The sequence below is a fragment of the Haliotis rubra genome, unplaced genomic scaffold (assembly GCF_003918875.1).
Source record: "Haliotis rubra isolate DU_JTF1 unplaced genomic scaffold, ASM391887v1 Scf205, whole genome shotgun sequence".
Classification (NCBI taxonomy): Eukaryota; Metazoa; Mollusca; class Gastropoda; order Lepetellida; family Haliotidae; genus Haliotis; species Haliotis rubra.
Window position 1 is genome coordinate 116,747 of NW_025766059.1, and position 15,219 is coordinate 131,965.

The following is a 15,219-nucleotide window of genomic DNA, read 5'->3' on the forward strand; positions in this document are numbered from 1 at the left end:
TATTAGACCATCTGTTTTAAGAAGGGACCTTTCTGAACTGAAAAATAATGCTGTTTGAATGAACAAACATACATATATATATATCGTTTTTGTTATTGATAACTTTTATTTCAGGAATTCTTTTTAGTACTTGAACAATATATACTTTTTCATTTTGCCTTCTGCAACATGGCATATTGAACCAGGTAATGTATAAACAAGATACAAATTTAATCTTGGATTGACGTGTAACTCTATGATAAAGTTGTTCGAGATTTTGTGTTTTTCAGAATGCATGTAGTTTTGTTCTGCTGGTAATATTTACTGCTCTTGGCAGTATTCCCACGACAGTTGTAATTTTTAGACTGTTCATGACATGTTCATGTAATCTTACATCTAAGGATATAACAGCCCTGTTGCCATACAGTGTTTTACGTTATCCTGTGGATAAGGTAAATTAGGTGTACATGTATTAGATTTTCAGAAGAATTCAGCCACATGACTTTTGGTGGACCTTTGTGATGATGGGATCGATCACGTCGAGTTTCACTCCATGGGCATTGTAGTTTCAGTTGACATGTTGACTGCAGGAGTTTACAATGGACGACAGCCAGCCTGCCATGACATTTAAAGTGTGAGGCACTTGAATTTGTGGGGAGAGAGCCCTGTTGCCATACAGTGTTTTAAGTTATCCTGTGGATAAACTAAATTAGGTAGATTGTTCTAAAAATAAGCTGTTCAAGGAATCTGTGTTCATTAACGATTGATGGACATTATTCACCAAATAAATTCATGAACCTTTCGACTGAGCATATGATGTATTTCAAGAGACGATTTGGTTTGGTTCGTTGTTTTATTCCGCACTTAGCAATATTCCAGCTATATGGCAGGTTTCATGAAAAGAAGGGACGTGTATGGCGATTGTTTTGATCTGTATGTACTTGAGAGAAATATTTTGACGCAAAGTGTGGTGTTCTGTTGTTATGGGTCAGGGATGAAAATTGATTATCAATTTATGAATAGTCTCGATGATTTGATAAATAACATATCCAGAAACCAACATATTTTTAGTCCTATATGTTTTGTATATACTTCATATATGACTTTAAATTCCTGTTGTTGAATTTTCATCAGGATGCACATCTCAGGACTACACTATATGTGTTGTTATATAATCAAGAGCACCAATGTATGTTTGAGGCAGCCTGTTGGTAAATGTGTTCTCAATAAGATTCACAGTTCTGCATAATCCCCTTTCTACTTGCTGATCTTGGTGTATTGAAAACAAGGAATACACATTTTCTCACAAACGTGGTATGTTTTGTATTCAGTGAGTGAGTTTAGTTTTACGCCGCTTTTAGCAATATTCCACCAATATCATGGTGGGGGACACCAGAAATGGGCTTCACATATGTGGGAAATCGAACCCAGGTGTTTGGTGTGACAAGCGAACACTTCAACCACTAGGCTACCCCACCGCCCCTTTTGTATTCAGATTGGTGAGGCTGTATGTCAGTGTTTGTGTGTAATGCCACCCTTCAGTTTTACCGATGTATAACAGCTGCCTGTATATAGAGTTGTGACCTGGAAAACAAGGCATAGATATTATGAACTGCTACTCACACCTGTGAGGTATGATGACATGCAGTGAACTATTAACTGGTCCATTAAATGTTCTCTTACCAAGAGCTTTTGAGCAGCATCTATTGCTGGAGACACAATCCCTTTGCCATTGTGGTGGTTTGTTTGTTGTTTAATGCCGAACTCGGCAATATTTCAGCTATATGGCGGCGGTTTGTAAATAATCGAGTCTGGACCAGACAATCCAGTGATCAACATCATGAGCATCGATCTACACATGATGACATGTCAACCAAGTCAGCGAGCCTGACCACCCGATCCCGTTAGTCGCCTCTTACGATAAGAATGGGTTGATGAAGACTGATTCTTACCCAGATCTGTTGGATAGAATATGTATTATAATTATAAAATGAGAGGGGATGTCAAGGTAATTGGCAGATGTTGTATCCTCCAGACCATGGTGACTGTCTGTTTTATGATTGGGTCAAAGCACCTGTCCATTACTCATAACTTGTCCTGGTTGTCACTGATTGCATGTCAGTGTACCTGAAGGTGTGGTTGTAGACAGTATTCCCTCAATGTGACATTGACCAGTATCTGTTCAAATCTGAACCAGACAAACCAAATCAAGCACTTGCTTGATAACGATGTTAGTATCTACGCTGAAATGTTGCTTACATTAAGAATAAGGAAGTTGCATATCCATAGAACTTTCCCTGTTGATCAAACCAGAGTGGATATTATGCCATCAACCATTGCACCTCATCAAAACTATGTCACTGGTATTGCCCTCAAGAACCCATAAATTAGAGTGATCTCCCTTAGTTGCTTACAGTAGTTGTCTGAACAATAGATTTGATTGTTTCTTGAGGTGACAGTCTCTGGAAGGGCGTCTCAACATATGTAAGAGCAAGGTGATTCCAATTCAAGGCCTCCTTCCACAATCTCACTTGCATCATTCTGCTTCTATTGTGTGGATGGGATGGCCAGCTTAAAACACAGACTTCTTGCCAGCTTTCAACTCTGCTTTTCAGTGATTTGAGAGTTTGAGCATGGTTATATGCAGTTTGGAACAATATCACAAAGGTGGACACCAGAAATGGGCTTTACACATTATACTCATGTAGGGCTTTGAGTCTTCAGCAAGACGAGCAAATCTTTAACCACAAGGCTACCCTACCACCCCTGTGACAAATATTGGACATTTGCGAGTGGCATTTAACACACATCCTGAGACTGTTGAGGTGGCCAGCTCCCAGCAGGTAACTGTGGCACATCGGACAACTAGGTAATCTGTCAGGAGGAAATGAGGTACTACACAACACAATACAAGGTTTTATAAAACTTTGATTTATTGAAAATCTTTTGCCTTGAAAATATATATTTGGTTAAATACAAACATTTACATTTAACTAAATATATAAAAGATAATTATGACTAGAAAACTCTACCTTGCAAAAAGAAGCTGCTCCAGCTTCACGTTTTGTTGTTTGCATAATGCTTATATATGATCTGAATACCTCCACTTATATATGATCTGAATACCTCCACTTATATATGATCTGAATACCTCCATTTGTCCACATCATGATAACACACCAACATGTACAGGATTACTTCACATATATACACTGTCACTGTGAGAGCTAGCTGCATGCACTATACCAGGAACATGGGCCATTATCTGACAGAAGAATTTGACAATATATTAAGATAAGGTTTGAAAATTGCCTAAAATGATGTTTAAAAACTGATAGTGTCTTTATTTCACGTAAATTAAAAATAGGTGCCAATATCAATATTAGACTGAAATTGCATATATTACGACATGCAAAATGTCCTCCTACTATGAAATTTGGTTATATAGCAACTATTATTTAACTGTTTCAGCAGCTCATTCCGAATCAGACAGTAAGAGACATGTAATCTGCTTGATCCCGCGGTGTATCTTCAGATTCATGTGTTAAGCATGGCAATGGGTAATAAAGAGAATAAGCTTGGTAATCGTAATTACACAAACATTTACATGCAGTCGTGGCAAATTTCAAACAACCTTCAAATTCACATAGCAGCTCGCTTTGTAAGTAGATGTGTAATATATAGACAACAACCTATATAAACTTGGACCTATAAATATGTTTAAAATTGTGTCTAAATATCAAATATCAGTAAATATTGTAAAGAAATGCAACAACTCCTCCAATAATCAAGACAATATACTGGACAAAAATAGTTAGGGATATATGTAAATGTTGAAATTAAGAATAATGATCTATTTATTCACTGACACAATGATAAAATACCAATCATGAAAATACCAATATCCCTAACTTATTTTGTCCAGTATATAATAGTAAAATCTTAAATGCAAACACAGTGATCAGTGGGAAAATCAGGACACCATGTTCCCACAAAGTCATGTGGTTATCTTAAAACCTGGGGCTGGACTGCCTTGAACAGATAACTGTACATTGATTCTACTGAAGACATACATTTTATAAATGATTCAGTATTTCAGTATTCAGTTGTGTACAGACTTTCACACATTGGTCCACATGCGACAAATATCAAACTAAAATACGAATAATGGTAATGAAGTACCTGAAACTAAAGCATACAGTTATTGCGTACATAAAATAAAAACCTAACCAAAACAGTACAGATAATTAAAACTTTGTATTGAGGTAAAATATAGTAAATATTGTCAAAAAAGCAACAGCTCATCCAACAGTCAAAGCAATACTGAATGTTAATATGTCAGGACACCATGTTTTAACATGGTGATGTAGTACATCAGAACATGGGGATGGACTGCCTGGAATGGACCAAGTTACAACTGTGAAGTTAAAACTGATATTACTGAGGTCAAACATCTTCATATTTACTGTTAAAACTAAAATGATAATGTCAAGGCCAAATCAGGGCATAATGGATTCTTTGGAGCAAACTTACTGGAGACAGTAAACTAATTAAAATACAATTAAAAAACGACCCGGAATGTTGTGAATATTTGACATGAAGATCAGATGATTTACAATGTCAGTTGTACCGTACTTACTGTATGCTAAGCTATCTGTTTCTATTTGTCTTGAAACTTCTTATTAAGTCTGAAAAATAAGTTCTTGGGATTCATAACAAAAGGGGAAAACACTGGCCTAAAATTAACTATATGAAACTATAACATATAGTAAAATATACAATTGGCAACTAATTATAAAAATTAATTCATACAGTAATTGTCATCACTAACATGAAACTAAATATTCAACAAAACAAAACCATTTTATAAAATGCATGAAAATCAACACAAAACATACAAGTGCTAATAAAGCTGATGCATACATGATATATGGCTACCAAATTGCTTTTCCTTAAGGCCAATACAATATGTATCTGATTCAAACAAAACTGAACAGAACATAACGCAACAAAAAGTATATTTAAACCTATAATTTGAATTGTCAGACAAGGTACTGACATTTAAACTGGCAAAACTCAACTGAAATATTTTTCGTAGCTACATATTTCAATAATTACAAACAAACAGAAGTTAAAGAACACCTATCCTGTCATATCACTATACCTGGCCCATCATACAATTCTGCAAGGCTTTTGTGTACAACATATTTTAAATCTGGGGACAAGACATTTTAACTGTGAGAACAGTCCACTGGTAAACAGTGTAAACCGAGTCCTGTAAAGAGACTCCTTGTCCCTCCATATAATATCTCAAACCGGACAGTGTAAAACTTACAACAGCACCAGGGTATGATGTTTCAGTAACAACATCAATATTTTTGACCTTCCTAATCAGACCTACTAGTCTGATCACTGACAGTTTTATCAATGGCTGTAGTTCTTTCTACTTTAATCTTGCCAATACTCTTCATATTTACTAATACACAAAATCTTCCTTATATAACATATCTTACTTCCTTATGTTACTATATAACATATCTTACTTCCTTATATCAGCTACCTTTCTGTCACAACCTTGCAGTCAGGGCTCCAGTGGGTAGGAAATTACTGGAGCACCTGTCTGAAAACATAACACAGATTTGAGGCCCTGACCCAGTCGTAGCTTCATCTGAATAAACTGGGTCCAGATCACACTTAGAGAAGTGATGTTGTGAGTTACCACCCCTGGGAATGCTTGCGTATTGGTCAGAAGTCCCAGCTAGACTTTCTATTCTTTAGGCATGTGTAACACAATAGGCCATGTGCCGGCATAGGACGCTAATCCAGCGTGACCGACGTACTATCCCCGCCACCCGGCTGAGGGGGCATGTCTTGCTGGGAAGGTATTTTCGAGTCAAGACAGGTTCTTAAGAAGGCATACACGGAATGTCACACTAACTAGGGGAGAGATTCATGTGGTGGGTTGCCCGGACCTCCCCTGCAGAATCAGTGATGGAACACGACTGAATAAAACTTCAATTCATATCTTGCAAACCTTTTGTTGTTGCCTTTAACTTTGTTCCCAGTAAAGGTGATGCTTAGGGTTCTTCAACTGGTGCCGTGACCAGGGTGGATCTCCGTCGAAAGAGGACTATTGAGGAAAACTGTGCTGCTACGTGGAGACTGGCCCGACGAGAAAACGAGGGAGTAGACAAGAGTTTTGTTGTTAGTACTCACCAATATTCAAAATGGCTAGCCACGAGTTAGGCGAGTTCCTTCAAGGTTTGGCAAACCAAATTGTGGGACAGTTATCCAATTTATCCTAAAAAATAGGGACACAGGGAATATCCTCTGTAGTCAGGAGTTTCAATGGAGATCCAAAAAGGTACAAGGAATGGATTAAAGGTATTGAAAAGTATTCAGCATTGACCAATTCATATTCAAACCAGAAGAAAATGATAGCCAACCAAACCAGTACAATGGCCGTCAGTGATTTCATACACAGATTCATGAACGACCACGAGCAAGCGTGTGGGAGGAATTAAAACTAATATAAATAAAATAAGCGAGGCGGTTTGCAGAAATAACCGATCCACAGCATGCTTTCATGTTACTTCGATCCCTCCGGCTAAAACATGGTAAAAGCGTACAGTTATTTGCCGAACGTCTACTAAATATAGCAGAAGAGGCATCTGCAGGTTTAGGCCAGGATGGCAACACTATGGCAGTAGACAGGCAACTTGTAGGTTTCTTTATAGATGGATTTGTTTTCGACTACTTGCAGAAGAAATTAATGAGAGAAAACCCACCAAATTTGGCAACAACTGTCACCTCAGCCACACATGAGCAAAACGTTAGGGCTCGTTTTGAACTGAGGTTAGAAAGGTCAAGTGGTAGATATAGAAGCCCGAGTAACAAATGAAAGGAAGAAGCAATGGACATAGACCACCTGAGGCATAGGAAATGCTTTAAATGCAACCAAACAGGGCATAGGGCTAGGGATTGTAAGATTCAAGATAGCCAGAGTGGGCTGTAAAGACTAAGAATCATTGATCAGTATTTGGTCGTGGATAGTGATAGGTGCGTACTGACATCGTAACAAAATCCCTTATGACCAATTGTTTAAGGTAAGGGTAGCAGCTTAATTAATACTTTGAAAATGACATATAACCTAGACACCTAAGGATCTAGTTATCAATGATCAGTAAACCGGGTCAATACATTGAATATTACGCGAATGCTCTTGCTTGAACCCCTTAAAGAAGAACATTTCCTCTCACAAAGGCTAGAATACCAAAGAAACTAAGACATCTCGATAAAATTCCAATGGATCACTTCATGGAACAATTACAGTCAATGGATACAATTGACGAACTGGGGACTACTTATGGTCCTTTGTGGCAATTGCATTGATAATAGTGTCGGTTACTGTCTATTAAACAATTATCAAACCCTGGCTTGCCAAAAGAATTAGGAGGGGAAAACACATCCATGTTACTTCCAAGTTCGAGTTGGTGACTGTTGAAAGGGAAGGTGCAGGTACCACCGACAGGGCGCAGATAACCTCTGCACCACTCGTGCCTGGAAGGATGGACAGAACGGGAACAAGACGAAAGTGCGACAACTCTACCCAAGTCTGGACGTGACTGGATAATCACCACCCGGGAACGATGGCAGTCACATGATCCAGACTGTGTTGTCACCCACAGGATGTCCAAGGACTAACTAGTGAACAACCATTGTTCGGTTAATTCCCAAGTGTGTTGATATTGTGGGAAGGGATAGTGAACTGTGTAAAAATTAACCAATCATTTCAAGGATACAATAATTTTCCATTATTATGCTATAGTGGACTGTAGCAACTGTATAGGGCTGAAACAATGCATGGACTGTATAACCATACAAGTAAAATGAAGTTTTCCTGCGAAAGATTTCAAAGTAAAGAGGAGCTAATGTAACACAATCCAGCGTAAATGACGTACTGTCCCCTGCAACCTGGCTGACCGGGGCAGGTCTTGCTGGGAAGGTATATTTACAACGCGTTAAGACAGGTTCTTAAGAAGGCATACAAGGAATGTCACACTGGACACTAACGAGGGGAGAGATTCATGTGGTGGGTTAACCAAATGTGATATTCATATACATAATAATGTACTGACTAAAGTACTGTCGGAAATGCTAGAAAATGCTTTTTGACTTATATTTAAAATTCAGAGGTATTACAGTTACTTAAATAACAAATATCACTTCAAGATCAACATCTACCTAATGTAGACCGAGGGAATAAATTTTGAGACATGCTCTAAAAGCTGTTCATGCTCTTTTGTTTGTAGAATCCTACTGAACGGAGGTGGGAGTAATAGAATACTTTGGATTTTAATAATTAGTGATTTGATCTGTGATGATTGTAATAACCCTATGGGAACTTCATAAAGGCACTGAACTGATGAATTCCTGCTGCTAACTTTATCAGCTGCCATATAAAGGTTATTACAATGTACTTATTATGATAAAGTATATATAACATTAATACAATGCTTAAGACTGATAGATTTTAAATTTGTTAATATGCTAGTATAAACTCCTTAGAGTTTGTTAGCTAAAAATACTTTAAGATATAAACATAGTACTAAGCTTAAGATATGATTAAACTTAAGCTAATTATATAATAGCAAACTCTTTAGAGTTTGTTAGTTAATATACTTATATGATATAGATATAATGCTGAGCTTAAGATATGAATAAGCTTTGGCTACATATATAATAGCAGAACTCTGTAGAGTTTGTTAGCTAATATATTTTTATAATATGAGTATAATACTGTGCTTAAGATATAATTAACTTAAGCTACATATAATAATAGCAAAACTCTGTAGAGTTTGTTAGCTAATATACTTTTTTACAATATGAGTATAGTACTGTACTTAAGATATAATTAACTTAAGCTACATATACAATATACAAAAACTCTGTAGAGCTTTATTAGCTAATAGATTTATAATGTAACTATAGTACTAAGCTTAAGATACATTTAGACTTAAGCTAAATGTATATAGTAAAAACTCCTTAGATTTTATTAACTAATATACTTTTATGTTATAAACATAGTACTGAGCTTTAAGATATGATTAAACTTAAGCTATATATATAATAGCAAAACTCCATCGAAGTTTTGTTAGGTAATACATTTTATAATGTAAACCATACTGCTTAAGATATGATGAAACTTAAGCTAATTGTATAATAGCAAAAACTCTTTAGAGTTTGTTAGCCAAAATACTTATATGATATAAACCTAGTATTGAGCTTATGAAGGAAAAACTTAAGTTACATATATAATAGCAAAACTCCATGAGAGTTTGTTAGCTAATACATGTTATAATGTAAACCATAAAAGCTTAAAATATGATGAAACTTAACCCAAAATATATAATAGCAAAACCTCTTTTAGAGCTTTTGATAGCTAATATACCTATATGATATAAACATAGTACTGCGCTTAAGATATGAATAAGCTTAAGTTACATATATAATAGCAAAAACTCTGTAAAGTTTGTTAGCTAATACATGTTATAATGTAACCATAAAGCTTAAAAATATGATGAAACTTAAGCCAAATATATAATAGCAAAAACCTCTTTTAGAGTTTTGATAGCTAATATACCTTATATGATATAACATAGTACTGCTTTAAGATATGAATAAGCTTTAAGTTACATATATAATAGCAAAAACTCTGTAGAGTTTGTTAGCTAATACATGTTATAATATAAACCATATTGCTTAGAATATGATGACACTTACTAAGCCAAATAGCAAAAAACTCTTTAGAGTTTGTTAGCTAATATACTTATATGATATAAACGTATTACTGCTTAAGATATGAATAAGTTTAAGCTACCTATATATAACAGCAAAACTCCGTAGAGTTTGATAGCCTAATATATTTTTATAATATGAGTATAGTACTATGCTTAAGATATAAATAACTTAAGCTACGTATATATTACACAGCCAAAAACTCTGTAGAGTTTGTTAGCTAATGCATTATCATGTTACCATAGTACTACTCTTGAGATATGATTAACTTAAGGTAAATATATAATAACAAACTCTGTAGAGTCAATGCATCAATCACTTATCATTAATTGATATGTTGGAAAACATATATCAAATAAGTTTCAAAAGCTTGGTTCACATTTGATAATTCCACAGTAAGACCCTTTCCCCACCAGAATAGTGGCAGCAACATAAACAGATGTTGCTATTTGGAAAGATGGAGCAGGAGCCACTGGCAGTTCTTAAAGGTTAACCACAGTTATTATGACTGAGATAGTCTTTGATATCTAATTACTGGTACTGGTACAAATTTAAGAGTAGAAATTTTGCTGTAGCGAGAAGTCCGTGTTGTGCGAATTTAGATACTGTTGAATTTTTCTTCATCGCTTGGCGATTTCCACGAGACCTCTGCGTCTCGCGTCGACAGCTGTGGTGACTCTTACACTCATGTATTGTACTGTGCTCAATTACGATTCTCACGGATATTTTCTACATTTTTGGAAAGTGTTTGTGACCCTAGTGGCCTTCGAAGTGTGAGTGAATTCAAATTGAATCGGATTGAAACATGTTAGTCTGTTGACAAAGAAGCCAGATTTGTGGTGATATTTCGAAAGGATGGATCAGGACGGTGTACCTCTGGCATAAACAGTAAGGTAATTAATTATACTTTAATAGACTACTTTAGATCAAGCAGTGTAATGGATAAGAGGATCATGACTAAGCTAAATAACTTTTCAAGCGATATTATACATTTAGAAAAAAAATATGTTGGAGTAAACAGAGCGGTTTGCGGAATTCTGTAGATCTAATTATGGTTTACTACCGCTAAATTTGAAACAGTACAAATTTCAAAATATCATTTTGTTTGAAGTGATAACCCAACTGTTTATTTATGTGGGCCCGGAAAGGCATTAGAATATTAAATTTCTTCGTTAGATGTTAATGCATCCTCCGTTACGGATCAAGATAGAGTGAAGCGATATCATTGGCCAACTGATAATAAATTTAACAACGGAAATTTTGTAGCAGTCTATTGCTGGATTTATTCCTGATATAACATAGAATCAAGCGTAAACATATTTGTTTTGCTGAATTTTTATTAGGAAAGCAGATGATGTTTTGATCTTGTTGACTGAATTTGTTTCCATGCTTTGAAGTACTTTTGTATGTATAAACACCTATTGCTTGATTTCTGCATGAAGTAGTGAGTCGAGCCCGTAATCGCTAAATCCATCTTTAAGACATATGTGTAATTTCCGACAGTAAAATGGCCGTAATTTATCGATGCATCGATGCGCAGGTTGTTGATGGCATCCGCCATGTTAGTGGGCAGACAAAAATGCGTGCATTACCGTAAACCATGTATGATTGACGCCGTAGGCTATGCATGAGAGTTGTATAGCGTGATTATATACCTTGGATGACTTTAATTAACCAATCACAATCCAGTGTTTACTGAAGTCATGGTAGAATTAAGAATGGCTTCTGCTATTGAAATCAAGAATTATACTGAAATTATAATAGCTCTAAATTTCATTTAAAACCCGAGCGGCATGGCGTGAGGGTTTTAAATGAACAATTCAGAAGCGTATAATTTGGTCTCTCTACTGATCCCTAATAAATTCTCGATATGTTATTTCTCTCCATTCAGGTGGAGAACTTTTCTTTTTGGATTTCTACCCGGAGTCAATGCATTGGCAGCCCTGCGCCATTCCAATCTCAAGTGGTATAAGCGAAAGCGCGGTTTGGTGGCACGTCCTCAGTGACTAATGAAACTCTTCCAGTAATAACCGTCACGTTTGTTTTCAATGCATCCATCATCGATCCTAACCCATAAGCTGGAAAACATATATCAAATAAGTTTATACTTGGTTCACATTTAAGAAAATTCCACAGTAGACTCTTTCCCCACTTGGCAGCAGCCTCATGGCCTTGACCTTTTTCGAAGTCATTGCAGATTTGGAAAGATCGACAGGAGAGCCACTTGACAGTTTAGCATAAGGTTAACGTGATTGTATGTCTGAGATAGTCTTTGATATCTAATTACTGGTACTGGTACAAAATTTAAGAGTAGAGCATTTGCTGTAGCGAGAGATCCGTGTTGTACGAGGAATTTAGATACTGTTGAATTTTTGCCCTGTCAACTTGGCGATTTCCACGCTTTTATCGTCAGCGACGCGACAGCTGCTGTGACTCTAGCACACTGCATGTGTGTACTGATCGCTCAAATTGATTCTCTGGGATGGTATTTTCTACATTTGGAAAGAGTGTTTTGTGAACCTGTTGGTTGCCAAAGAAACGAATTCAAATTGAATCGGATGCTTTATGTTATGATCTGTTGACAAAGGGCCAGATTTGTGGAGATATTTCGAGAAAAGGATGGATCAGGACACGAGGGTGTACCTCTGGCACATAAACAGTAAAAGATAATTAATTATGCTTTAATAGACTACTTTAGATCAATCCCTGTAATGGGCAGGAAGATCATGACTTGAGCCACTTAACCTCCTCGATTATTATACATTTAGAATACATATGTTGGGCTATACAGAAGCGGTTTGCAGCTTCTGTGAATCTAATTGTATATACTACCGCTATATTTGGAACAGTAGAAATTTCAAAATATCATTTTGTTTGAAAAAGATAAACCAAACTGTTTATTTATGTGGACGGAAGGCATTAAAATTCAAGATTCGCTACGATGTTAATGCATCCTCCGCTACCCGATCAAGATCCCTGGCGATATTCGTTGGCTCTAAAGCTGATAACATAAATTTAACCACGGAAATTTTGTAGCAGTCTATTGCTGGATCTATTCTGGACATAACATAGAATCAAGCGTAAACATTATTTGTTTTGCTGAATTTTTATAGGAAAGCACACGATGTTTTGATCTTGTTCAATTGAATATTTGTTTCCATGCTTCGAGAAGTACTTTTGTATGTATAAAGCACCTATTGCTGCGGATTTACGCCAAGTAGTGAAAGTCGTGTCTGGTCATACGATAAATCCATCTTTAAAGACATATGTGTAATTTCCGGTAGCAAAATCGCCCGCAATTTATCGATTGCATCGGTAGGTTGTTCGGTGTCCGCCATGATGGGCAGACAAAAATAGTGCATTACCGCAAAACCATGTATGATTGCGCCATCGAAAACAGAGAACCTGTATAGCATTGATTATATACCTCTGAATGACTTTAATTAACCAATCACAATCCAGTGTTTACTGAAGTCATGGGTAGAATTCCTTATATACTACATCTTACTTCCTTATATCGCTACCTTTCTGTCAACCTTGCAGTTGTAAATCCAGCGGGTGAAATTACTGGAGCACCTGTCTGAAAAATATAACACAGATTTGAGGCCCTGACCCGGTGGTAGCTTCATCTGAATAAACTGGGTCCAGATCACACTTAGAGAAGTGCGATGTTGCGGAGTTACCACCCCTGAAATGCTTTCATGCATTGATTCAGAAGTCCCAGCTAGACTTTCTATTCTTTGAAGGCATGTGCTTACACAATAATAGGGTCATGTGATCGGCATAGGGACGCTAATCCAGCTGTGGACGTCGCGTCCCCCTCGCCACTCCGGCTGAGGGGGCATGTCTTGCTGGGAAGGTATAGTTACAAGCCAAGATAGGTTCTTAAGAAGACATACACGAATGTCCCATTAACTAGGGAGAGATTCGAGTGGTGGGTTGCCCGGACCTTCCCCGCAGAATCAGTGATGGAACCACGACTGATTAAAACTTCATATCTTGCAAACCTTTTGTTGTTGCCTTTTACTTTGTTCCCTGCAAAGGTGATGATAGGGTTCTTCAACTGGTGTCGTGGATCAGGGTGGATCTCCGTCTCGAAGAGGACTATTGAGGAAAATCGCTGCTACGCGGAGACTGGCCCGACGAGAAAAGCGAGGGAGTAGACAAGAGTTTTGTTGTTAGTACTCACCAATATTCAAAATGGCTAGCCACGAAGTTAGGCGAGAGTTCCTTCAGGTTTGGCAAACCAAATTGTGTGACAGTTATCCAATTTATCCTTAAAAATAGGGACACAGGGAATATCCTCTGTAGTCAGGAGTTTTACCGGAGATCCAAAAGGTACAAGGAATGGATTAAAGGTATTGAAAAGTATTCAGCATTGACCAATTCATATTCAAACCAGAAGAAAAATGATAGCCAACCAAGCCAGTACTAATGGCCGCCAGTGATTTCCTCATACACAGATTCATGAAAGCCACCCACCAGAAAGCAGGCGTGTGGGAGGAATTAAACTTATATAAATAGAATAAGCCGGTGGGCGTTTGCAGGAAATAACCGATCCACAGCATGCTTTCATGTTACTTCGATCCCTCCTCGCTAAAACATGGTAAAAGCCGCATAAAGTTATTCCATATTCAACGCCTACTAAATATATAGCAGAAGGCATCTGCAGGTTTAGGCCAGGATGGCAACTACTATGGCATAGACAGGCAACTTGTAGGTTTCTTTATAGATGGATTTGTTTTTCGAGTAACTAGCAGTAAGAAAACAATGAGAGAAAACCCACCAAATTTGGTATATAACAACTGTCACCTCAATACTATCAATACTTGAGCAAACGCATTAGGGGCTCGCTTTTGAACTGAGGTTAGAAAGGTCAAGTGGTAGATATAGAAGCCCGAGTAACAAATGAAAGGAAGAAGCAATGGACATAGACCACCTGAGGGCATAGGAAATGCTTTTAAATGCAACCCAAACAGGGCATAGAAATAGGGATTGTAAGATTCAAGATAGCCAGAGTGGCTGTAAAGATTCAAGAATCATTTGATCCGGCATTTGGTGGAGTGGATAGTGATAGGTGCCGCATTGACATGCGTAACAAAACCCCTTATGACCAATTGTTTAAAGGTAAGAGGTAAGCAGCTTTTCTTAATTAATACTTTGAAAATGACATATAACCTAGACACCTAAGGATCTTAGTTGTCAATGATCAGTAAACCGGGTCAATACATTGAATATTACGCTTAATGCTCTCCGCTTTGAACCTCCTTTAAAGAAGAACATTTCCCTCTCACAAAGGCGCTAGAATACCAAAGAAAACTAAGACATCACTCGATGCAAATTCCAATGGATCACTTCATGGAACAATTACAGTCAATGGATACAATTGATCGAACTGGGGACTACTTATATGGTCCTTTACAGGCAATTGCATTGATAATA